Here is an 11,577-nt window from a genome sequence, read left to right on the forward strand (position 1 = left end):
GTGCCAGGTAATTTTATAACAGGTACTTGTGAAGTGCTTGCGAACAATAGTTACAAGAAAAGGAACAAACTCTTACAGTATCTCAACCCACGTTCACAAACACGCGTAGATTCAGAACTGTTCCTTTCGTTCTCTCGTTCTCTCCCTCTCTTTCACTTATTTTCACGCGCATACGTACACACATTCTCTATTTCTCTATCTTTTTCTCTCACTGTCACTCTTTAAGACAAACGAGACAAAAATGAAAATCTTTCTCTCGACACACGCGTACTTTGGAAAATCTCATCGGACACGCACATTCAAACTTTCCAGTGTTAGAGCATATTCACGGTACATTACATGCTCTAAAAAAATCGGATCGTAATACGAATATTAATTAATTGCTACTGGTGCGCGAATAATCGACCGGAATTCCTTGGGCTGCGCGCACGCGCGTGTGCGACTTTTCGGTATATACCGGGATAAACGCTTGGCCCCCGGTGAGAGTGTCGATTATTCGCGCAGCTCGAATTAAGAGGAAAATTTGCAGTAGAACTTTTCATTTTCAAACTGGGCATTCCCTAATCTCGTAATTTTTTAATAATACTGGTTATACTAAAATCGATCGTTTCACTCGGTTCACTTAATTGCAAGTCGCTGCTTGCTGCCACCGTGATCGTTCTTACGATACGCCACGAGACGCGAACACGTATCGTCTGGGGCTCGAATGAATTTCCGAATAAATAGGTTCGAGAACAAAGGACTCGTGTTCACTTTCTACGCGGACAGTTTACGCGTGAGTCTGTACGATTATCGTAATCTTTTTTTTTTTTTTTTCTGTCATCATTCCCAACACTTTGTGTGCAAGGAGCGTGCCTATATAAAACGAGGTTCGTTTGATTCGCAAATTTCTCGAAGCGACTAAAATGTTCAGCGTAGTGATTGTCATTCTGGAGGTCACAATACTGGAATCTAATGATCAATTTTGCTCGGTCGATGAACAAGCTCTACGGAGAAAGATCGAAAGAATCGAAGAAGCCAAGAATTTCACTGTCGTTACTGATCCCGTTTCATCGTTATCGATATTTCTCCCGTCATATTTTTCCTTTCTTTTTTCTGTTTCAAGATTTCGTATAATTTGCGAATCAGGTCACGGAAGCCCTCTTCTCAGCGGGCCATTCAGCACAATGACTAGACTGAAATTTTAGTGTTAACAAAATCGTGGAATACAGGAAAGCAACGATCGCGGGTTGTCTAAGCGTTTCGCTGTATCACTCTCGACTATTTAGAAAACGGGTGCTAAACAGTGACTTAACGTAAAACCTAGCTTGCAAGATGGAAAAACAATAATATTATATATGTAACTCGTGTGCATGTATATATATAATATGGCCGCGGATCGAACATACGTGCAACGTACAGACGGATCTTTCACTTGAATCCAATATTCCTCGTGCAAATTTTTTTTTCTTTTTTTTTCTTTCTACTATCGAACGGCGAACTCGTGAGATCTACGGAGCGAGGAATGAAGAAAAAAAGAAATTGAAAAAATTAGAGTGGGAAAAAAAGGTACGCGAATACCAGATGTATCGCTCAAGTGAAGCGGAAACTCCACCCCAGCTACGCTACTTGTCCGTTCCTTTGACTGCACCCCGAGCGAAAGATGTATGCATATTATATGTACACGCACACACAGAAACACACACGTACACTCGTATCTAAGAAGATTATTTATATATCCGAAATATGATAGACAAATGCAGCAAATAGATTAAACATCAAAAATTCCAGAGAACTGGTTTTGTGTTAGCAAAAAACGTTAGGTCAAAGAAGCGTTAACAACCTACCAGATAGAATATTAAATTAAACGAAAAAAAAAAAATATATATATATATATGTATGTATATATATAGAAAATACGCAAGTATACGTAATACGATAAATAATGACAGAGAACCGAACGTATCGTCACGCAAAAAGTATACCATAGGCTCACCATAGAAGCGTGCAAAATATATGTATACGTGGAAACGAAAAAAAAAAAAATATATAAATAAATAAATAAAATTGGAAATAAAAAGAAAGGATGAAACAGATATAAGTCACGTAGAATGGCAATTGGAATTAAATTGTCTCCATTTTGTCAAGCAATCACCGATCGAAGTTCCTTGTGTTACGGCGAAAACGAATTAGAAACAGCAACAAATCAATAAATTACGCACAACCGATAAACGAGAAAAGTAACAACGATAATGATTACAGATGATAAATTAGAGTGAGAATATAATCGTGATAATAAGTATAAATAATTCTTGCAACTGCATATAAAAGATAATTCGCTACAAACACAGAGTCTGGTCATGCAAATAATGGCCCGGGAGAAGGGGGTTGGTTTTCTGCTTGGGTGATCGTACGTGATTACGAAGATCGTGGTCCCTTTTGCGTTCGTGTTGTCGATACACACTGGCGATCGCTAATAGAAACGAAACGAAAGATAAACCCCACATTCGACGGGACGATCAACCATCTGCAGGATGTTCGTCGTAAAGGTACCCACGATTTTTTGGTTCATTTACGACGATCGAACGGAGACGAGTAACGTATAGAATTACTCAGTTCTTCACCTTGGATAAGTTACGATAATTTCAATCGTCGAAACCTTTTCCTTTCGTTAAAAGAGCAAGGTCACCTTGACTCGCGATACTCATTTACACCTTTTATCGCGACGGAGATCGAATCGAATCCGATGATACCGCACAATGTCGGAAATAATACGTTGAATGTGTATCATTAGAGCACGATTAGTAGCACGCTGCTTAAAAAAAGAATTATCCGCATTGTTACAGACGCACCAATGGCGCTAGCGGGCAAGTGTTTCTTCTTTCTAATTAAGCGATGCGCAACGTAGGCGCCCATAAAATTATTATACCGTCGATGGTTGGCTGGTTGCAGATCGCGTATCAATAATGGACCGCGTTGCTCCGTCGATGGTACAATAATTTTATACGGATTCACGTGTTCGTGTATCTGCGACAGCGTAGATAATTCTTTTTTTAAAGCCAATGTACGTCGAAGAGATCGGAGAACGGAAAATAAACGAAAACGGTAAACCGGCGCAAAAAGTAGAATTAAATGTACCCGATTCGATCTCGGTTTAACGTTTTACTTATCGTATCGCGATGAATAGATTATTTCATACGGTAAAGGTAGGTATGTTAATGGAATTGGACGAATGCGGAAGAAATGCACGCGAAACGGCTATAGACGGAGAAAGTCACTCGAGAAGAGTTTGTCCTTGTTTCGCGAGAACTCTTTGTACGATCGAGCATTCTTCGCGCGTACGCGGTGTATTTCCAGGTAAAAAATCCCTCGATCGTAGCGAAGCTCTTAGTGAACGAAGATAATGTGTATTGTGAAGCCACGTTGAAGCTAAAAAATCGAGTGTGTCAGTTGGAAGTGCGAGTATTATAAAATGACAAAAAGGCGCAAGTACCAGACACTCGATATAGCTGTTTCATCGTGTATCGAATCGTTTGAACCGAGTGTACAATGTTGATTGTTGCTTACGAAGACGATGGAATTTAAAATAAAATTACGCGTACTGGTCAATATTCATCGGTAAGGGAGTTTCAATACGAACCAAAATCTTTGAGCGACAAATAATCCAGGATAGATACGTTATTCTCGAACTGGAACAAGTATTATTGCTCGATACGATATTTCGAGCGATTATCGGATTGTGGTTTCTCGAAGAAAATCTAACGGTTTATCGACATCTTCATTCTCTACGCGAAAAATTCCCAGCATTGTTGAAAAAATGTTCGGTACAATAGAAAAAAAGTGACGTTACGCGTTCAAAAAGCAACGGATAGACAGGGCCGACAGGATCCATATCCTTGGCCTGTGTATTCATGAGATTTATCTTTCGCGGATTTTTTCCCGCGAAGACACCTACAATGCGCGGGAAAAACTTTGAAAACGTTTGCACGCGCGGATACACGCGGCCGGAGTACTTCAATCGACGCGACATATAAAAGTCTGCCACAAAGAACCGGAAGTTTGCGACGCAGAAAATGGATCACATTTGGAACAATTTCTGAATACCCGACACGTCCCGATATAACGTTTAACGTTCTCTTTCGCTATAAAATGTCGATACAAATGACATTACGCGGTATCGTTGGATTCGTTTTCATCCCCTCTACCATAAGTAACCGTTCGAGGAAGTCTTGCTCTTTCAGCGAGAAAAGAATGTCGTGGTAATTATCGTAACTTATTAATCGTTAGAACTGGTTAATTTCATATAGAGGGTGCCTCAGCATTATTGGAACAGGGCCCCAAATCGGGCTACCCAATTGTATTTTCCGATTCGCGACGATACGATAAATTTTTCATATATCCGGGTAGACGTTATCTCGTACAATCGAGAAGTACTGTATCAAATGGAAACTTTGTTTCTTCGAACATTGATGAAAGTAAATTTCGACTTAAAAATTTTTTAATCGAAGATCATTTTCAGGTCGTATTACTATGTACGATACAATCCTGATGGATTTTCGTGTCAGGTACAAGTTACAACGCACAAAGTAGAGAAAGATACGTATCTATTTTTACGCGAAGGAAACTCGATAAAAGTAACTTTCGAGACAGCGAAAAAAATAGAACAACATCGAAGAAAACTTCTCTCGTAATCCATTCGTTCTTTCGAATCGTCGATAAGATATATACGTAGAAAGCTTTATAGTATCGTCGCGACTAGAGGAGACGGAGTTCACAACTCGTCTCTGTCGAATCGTCATGCTGAACGGTTGAAAAATCATGGACACCGTTTACGAGGGATATCTCGCAGATGTATAAACGTCTGTTCGATCGTTTCGTGGAGTAGGATCGTCGGAGAGACAACGGAGCTTCTCTCCTCATCACCCAAGCATTCGTGTTGTGCCAAAAGCCGACTTGAAAGGACCGCCGGGGTTTTGGTTCGCGTGCGTGAATAACAAGACTTTGAAACACACACATTCACTCGCTACTAAAGCTACGGAAAAAAGAAGATAGAGGGTAGATATATATTCGAAGGGGTTTTCTTGGGGGTTGGGGGTGTGGGGCGGTGATCCACGCCAGCGAACCAAACTGCCGTAGGTGGCTGGACAAAGTCAGCGGTTATTGGCATTCGTATAATGTGGATGTGGGATATGTCGTAAGCTGTCAAATTAATAATATTCTACTGCAAATAAGTTCAACACTATGTCAACTGCGACTCCGCAACCATAACAAACAGAGCTGATTATTGCTCGCAAGTGAAAAATAAACTAAGTTCTGTATTCGACTCGAAGAGAGAGATATCGTGGTCTGGAATCGAAATTCGACATCGTCACGCGTTCGCGAGAAAGCTTTGTCGGAAAACGTTCCAGGCGTTTGCGTTGTATCGATAAGACACGCTACATCGAGAAACCCGCCGGGCACCGTTTCGTTAAACTGTACTTCTATACGTCCTCGTTTCTTTTTTCTTTTTTTTTTTTTTTTTCATTATTTTTCTTTTTTTAGCTTTTCTCTCCCGGTTATACGTATGCGTCAGAAGCTCTCTATGCAAGCGACAGGAGTTCTGTGTTCATTGGCGACAGCGATAAATAATAATGATCTCGAGCGAGCCCAGAGAGCGAGAAAAAAGTGTTGCACGTCACGCGAGGAACAGGCTAAAATGTTTTGCAGGCTACTCGCGGCGTTACCGTTTCTCCTTTTTCAAACGGCTCTACCGCGGGTCTTGTGATCGTCATTTTCGTTTTATTTATTTTTTTCTTTTGGAAAATCACGCCATTGTCGTTGCCGCGGTGTGTATCGATTACCGTTCGGAATCAATGATCGTTCGAGAATCGAGGATTTTAACGCGTACACGAGCGAAAGTGGCTCGAAGGACTCGAACTCGGACCGTGACCGACACGCAAACCGATGCTAATACAGGGATATTAATATTAATATACATGCAGTACACGTCGGACATTATGTAACAGATGGTCCATACCGTGAGAAACCACTAGTGCGATAAAAATAGATGCACAGAGAAGGGGGTATAGAGAGACAAAATTAATTCAAGTACTGAAGCGTCCGAGGGTAGAGATAATAATAATAATAATAATAATAATAATAAAAAAAACATAGTTGCTCTTCAGATGCGGCGGCATTAGACATCCCGACAGTTAACGCGCAACGTTAATGAAAGAAGCGTAATCAAGACAATGGCATGATAGATATAATAATAAATATGTATATAATAACAATACGTATGTATATAATCTACATATATATATAAAAACATATAAATACACGCGTGTGTGTGTATATAGGTATATTTATATATTTATACATATATATAGACACAGATAGCAAACTGCTCAATAGCAAGGTCGTACTAAATTACTGTATAAAGAAGCGTGCATCTCTTTCTTCGTGAATAGGTTTGTTTGTAGGGGGTGACGACAACGCTTTCGAGGTAGCATAATAATAATAATAATTATTGATGTAATAATAATAGACAAACACCAGATAAGGCAGTGGTTATTCGCAGTTATAGTTGCGGTGAGCAGTCGTGAGGGAGATGCCCCCAAAAGCTACGTGTTAGCCAAAGTTACCGAAGGATCGGGACTGTGCTGGATCGCTCCTTTCTCCGTTTCACTCGATCGATAACCCCGAAACAACATCCGCGAGATGCGTATTCGTTAAAAAATAGAGATTCCGGAGCGACTCGAGCACGTCCCTCCCCCCTGTTAACCTTGAAGGTTAGCAGCATTAAAAGTTCGGGCTTGCATCAAAGCACCATGACGGTATTGCACGAGTCAACAAATCTGTGCGAGCCTACTGTGGATCATCGTAACCGGGATGTCTACGTTATATAATCCGGCGCGAATGTGCCGCGAGCATTAAATGTTAAGGATCGATTCACTCCCTTCCGTCGCGATCGAGGAAGATCGAGAAGAGCGAGGATTGTACATACATAGGCGCATTACCACGCATGCAATTCGAAACCCGTTTCGCCCCGTTTCGGTCGACAACGTCCTGGCGCTTCTAATGCAGACCCGAGACTGGGTAAAAAACTGGTTACAATAATGAGTCTACCTGTCCGCAGCTGTCTGTGTAGACGACACAGTGAGCGTTTTGGGGGACCACTTGGGCCCCGACAGTGGCTAAGGCTGCTAAGGCGATCCACATGCAGCAAACGAGGCAGTGTTCGGTACGGTATTTTATTTTTTTTATTTTTTTTTTTTTTTTTAATTTTTGAAGTATTTGGTATTTTTAAAATTTTTTTTTCATTTTTTTCATTTTGGTCGTTCATTACCAGTCGGTCGAATTCGGTGGAGAAGGCACCAAAATCAAAGTGAAGCACGCCGAACGTGCCCTCGGAGCACCCAGGTACATGTACGAAAAAAAGAATCAAGTATGTTGTTGTATTTTTTTTTTTTTTTTACCGGATTAAGGTAATGTTTTTTTTTTTTTTTCGTTGTCGCACAGTCGTCGCATCGTTCGTCGAAAGATGTCCGCAAGAAAAGGAGTGCGGAGAGATGTTGTTGTTTTATATAGATATATATATATATAAATTTTTTTTTTTTTTGATGTTTTTTCGACGGCGAGTCGCACGACGCGATTTGTTTTTCCGGTTATTTCGATTCGTGGAGCGAAAAAAAAAGTGGTCGATGCGGGCGGGAAACGGCCAAGGGGGATGGTCCGCGACGGAATGAAAGTGTAAATCGCGTAAAATGAAAGTGTACATTCGCGAGCGACACGCGCGTTATCGTGTTGTTTTCGCGCGATCGCGTGTTTTTGTATGTTTGCGTGTACGTATGTTTGCATGTATGCATGTATGTATGTGTGCGTATGAGAGATGCATAATTTTTTTTTCCGTTCGCCCCCCCCCCCCCACCCATGACCAGAATGCATGTACCAGGGTGTAACGGAACACATATGTATATGTGTGTTTTTGTCGCAACGGTTTGTCGTTGTTGTATCCCGGGTGATGAGGACGAACATGACGGCGATAATGCGGCGGCGGTGCACACATACCAAGCCAGCATTTAAATATTCAGATGTACGTGTGTATACGTTTGTGTGTGTGTGTGTGTGTGTACGTATGTGCCGATCGTGCGAACGTATTCGCAAGTGGAGATAAAATGCGCGAAAAGTGTACGTGAACGGTGGTGAACAAACGTTTGGGCGATGAACGAAGGAAACCGGAAGCGTGCGAAAGACGTACAAGATTGGTGCCAATATAAAAAAAAAAAATGGTTGGAACGCACAACACGATGATAGCCAATCGCCGAAAGATTCGTCCGTTACCGCGTTCGTGTGTGTATGTATGTGTATACGTACATATATGAATGTATATTTTCGACGTGATCACAAGCGAGCGCGTGAGTGTGTCGACGACGCAAGGGAAGATCATGATTCGCGTTGTGTAAGGGTCGCGAAACGAACGACACAGGACGAACGGAAGTGGGGAACGGCGTTGGATGAAAATAAAGAGAAAAAAAGATACAGATACGTAGAAAACGGAGAGAGTGGTGGGGGGAGCGGGTAATAGAAGAGAGGGAGGGAGCAAGAGAGAAAAAACGTGGGAGAGAAGAACCGGTGGTCGGTGGTGTGTGTTGTTGACGTACGTACGTTCCCAGCGCAGAGGACGGGAAAACGGTCACAATCGCCACATGAATGTAATTAATCGGAGAAGGAGGACAGGGTTTGGATTTCGCAGCAGTCGTCGCAGATTCCGGGAATGGAGGGATAATTCAGGCACGTGCGGCGTTTCGGGATCAATTTCGGGATCGGAGGGTAATTCAGGCACGTGCGTGGAGGGCCGTGTGGCGGCGTGGACGTTGCATCGGATTGTATTCACGGACGAACCGGGGGGATGAAAGCGTTGACGGGACGAGATCAAACAGTATGCGTGGTAATTTTCGGTCGAAAGACGTGCGTTGGGTATCCAGGCGAGGGCAAGCATGAAACAGAAATTTTAAAGAGAGGTTATGAACGATTCGCGAGTAAACGTGCACTGGTGGATAGAGTGGATCGTGTAACTTGTAAATCATTCTATGTCTCCGTGTGCGGGTACGCAATAAAAAACGTTCGGCATTTTGTTCGCTACGCGGCTAAAACAGTTCCATTCCATGACATGTAACCAGCGAAAACGAGAGCGAACGATCACCGTTCGTTTCAACCAAATGCAGTCGTGCTTTCTTCCCTCTATGGGCTATTAATGACGTATATAATATACAGTGTACATACATACATACATAGATATATATATATATATATATATATATATATATATATATATATATATATATATATATATATGCACATATAGACGCAATAAAAAATCGTGTTCGCATGCGCTTAAGCTTCGTCGTTCGTGTGTTGCGTGTTGCGTGTCGCGTGTACGGTGTGGGCGTGTATATGTGCGTGCGCGTGTGTGTTTGTATATGTGTGCGCGTGTGTTCGCGTGTACGTGCGCGTGTTTATTATTTCAACTTGTAGACGCCATACGTGTTGGAGGTTTCGAAACGTCGCGTGTTAAAAAACTGAATTCTATGTGAAATCAAAAGAGATTGCGAGAAAAAGACAGATATAGAGATAGAAATAGCAAAGAGCTTTATTTCGTCCATACATGATAGCGTGAGAGATACAAAGAAATTACGAGCACAAGCGAATAAATATGTCTACGGACACGGTTGTGATTTCTTTCTTTTTTCTTTTTTTTTTTTTTTATCTTGTTTTCATCTCTGTAAGCCGTGAAGTATTTTCTACAGTGTACTCTATACAAAAGCGGTCTATTCGCGTCTAAAGAGTCTGACAGCGGAGAACGATTACCAATTGATCAATTCGTGAAGCTCGAGTGCTTGAAGCTTGCATATGCGACAAAATAAAGTGCTACTGCGATACTTACATCGGAAAGAGTGCTTCACATCGGTTTCTATAATGACACAGGTGTATACGGACGAGACGGAACCGCAGCTGGTGTATCCGAGGAATTTCGTGCGCGTGAACACCGCGAGCGCGCGGATCGAGCGGATCGAGCGGATCGAGCGGATCGAGCGGTTCGAGTGGTTCCGTTTCGGCGCGATTCCGTATCGTCGTGGAATCGTCGCGTTCTCGTTCGTCTCAATAATAATAAACGGATCGAACGGGACCGTATCGGCGGGAAAATTGCATCGGATACCGGGCCGGGGCGACGGTTCCGTCCGTTCGTATCCACCGATCGGCCGTCACACGTTGGACGTTAGAGTGCGGCGATAAACCATCGGTCAAATAGTCCTGGCCATTCGAGTGCAGCTCCGGCTTAATTTGCTCCCTGTTCGTGCGGTGCCGTGAACATTTATTTACGTGTTTGCGAAACGTAATGGCATCGACGAGTCGTGTCCAGGAACCGCGTGGAACGGCGCACGCGTGCACGTTTCGTGTCACTTTTGTGTGATATCTCCACGTCCACATGCGGTTACCGAATTCGCGCGACGGTCTCGTTACCTCGGATCGGAACGAGAATCTCGAGTCCGATCGTGATCGGTCGCGTTCTACTTTCGACGTTCATCGTGTTTTCACCTCTTTGTTACGTATGCTTTTTCTTGTATATTTTTTCCCCATCGTTTCTCTTCGTGTTATTTTTTTTTTTTTTTTTTTTTTGCGGTACTTTTCTCTTTCTGGTTATATTTTTTGTACTTTTATTTTTCTACTTTCTTTATGCTTTTTTTCTTTTTTAAATATCCTCGACACAAGAAACGTCGCGAAGCTCGGATTCGGTCGCCAAACAATTGCGTAGCACTCTTCTCGCCTTTGAATCGCAAGGCAGTTTGAAAGCGATCGAAACAAGTGAGGCCTCGGCGCGATACTTGATGCGATCAGAAGCGGTGGATTATTGATATTTGTAAATAGAAATGCAAGCACCGCCGGGACTGCTCGATGGTCCTGGAAGGAACGCGGCACACGTTGATCGGAATTTCGATCGATTCGTAGACTAACGATCGTCGCGAAGTTGTCCGTCCATCGGCGTTGAATTTCGATCATTTCCCGACGCACGACCCTCCCCTTCCGTTTCGGGCACGTGGAGACGCAGTCGCGAAGCGTTCCGCGTGTCTCGTGGTAACCATTCTCCCCTCCCTTCCAAACACCCACCCCCCCAGGACCATTCTTATCAGCTCCCAACAGTACGGCCTGTTTCGGTGACACTCCCTTTGGAATCACGATCTCCCGATAACGAGTTCATCTCTCGTGTACCGGGACTCGACGTGTTGCAAAGGTCTCTCTCCGTGTGCCAAGCATATTATAAAACAATTCAGTAGGCACACGCGCGACTTTTTTACGCAGGCGATAGCGGCGAAATAATATAATCGAAGCTGGATAAGAAGCCGACCGAACGCAGGATGGTTAGTTATAGGAGTCCGGAGTTTTACTTCGAAAAAGATCGACATCGATTCGTTGAATCCTACAGTATTTTCGGTGCACACGCTCGATTATTTCGAGCATTGTCCGTGGTTCCTGTATACGTGGATAATCTTCGAATCTGTGAAACAGTTCGAGTTGGGAAAAAGAAAAACCTTGGACGCGGAATTGAATTTCTCCGTG

At 42.8% G+C, this 11,577-nt stretch overlaps 1 protein-coding gene across 2 annotated transcripts in view; it reads right to left on the bottom strand.

Annotated features, from left to right (window-relative positions):
* The window catches only part of LOC143153680 (protein muscleblind), a 648,624-nt gene that overhangs the window by 5,068 nt on the left and 631,979 nt on the right, over positions 1 to 11,577 (bottom strand). The window lies entirely within an intron of this gene.

Source organism: Ptiloglossa arizonensis, chromosome 13 (genome assembly GCF_051014685.1).
Source record: "Ptiloglossa arizonensis isolate GNS036 chromosome 13, iyPtiAriz1_principal, whole genome shotgun sequence".
Taxonomy (NCBI): domain Eukaryota; kingdom Metazoa; phylum Arthropoda; class Insecta; order Hymenoptera; family Colletidae; genus Ptiloglossa; species Ptiloglossa arizonensis.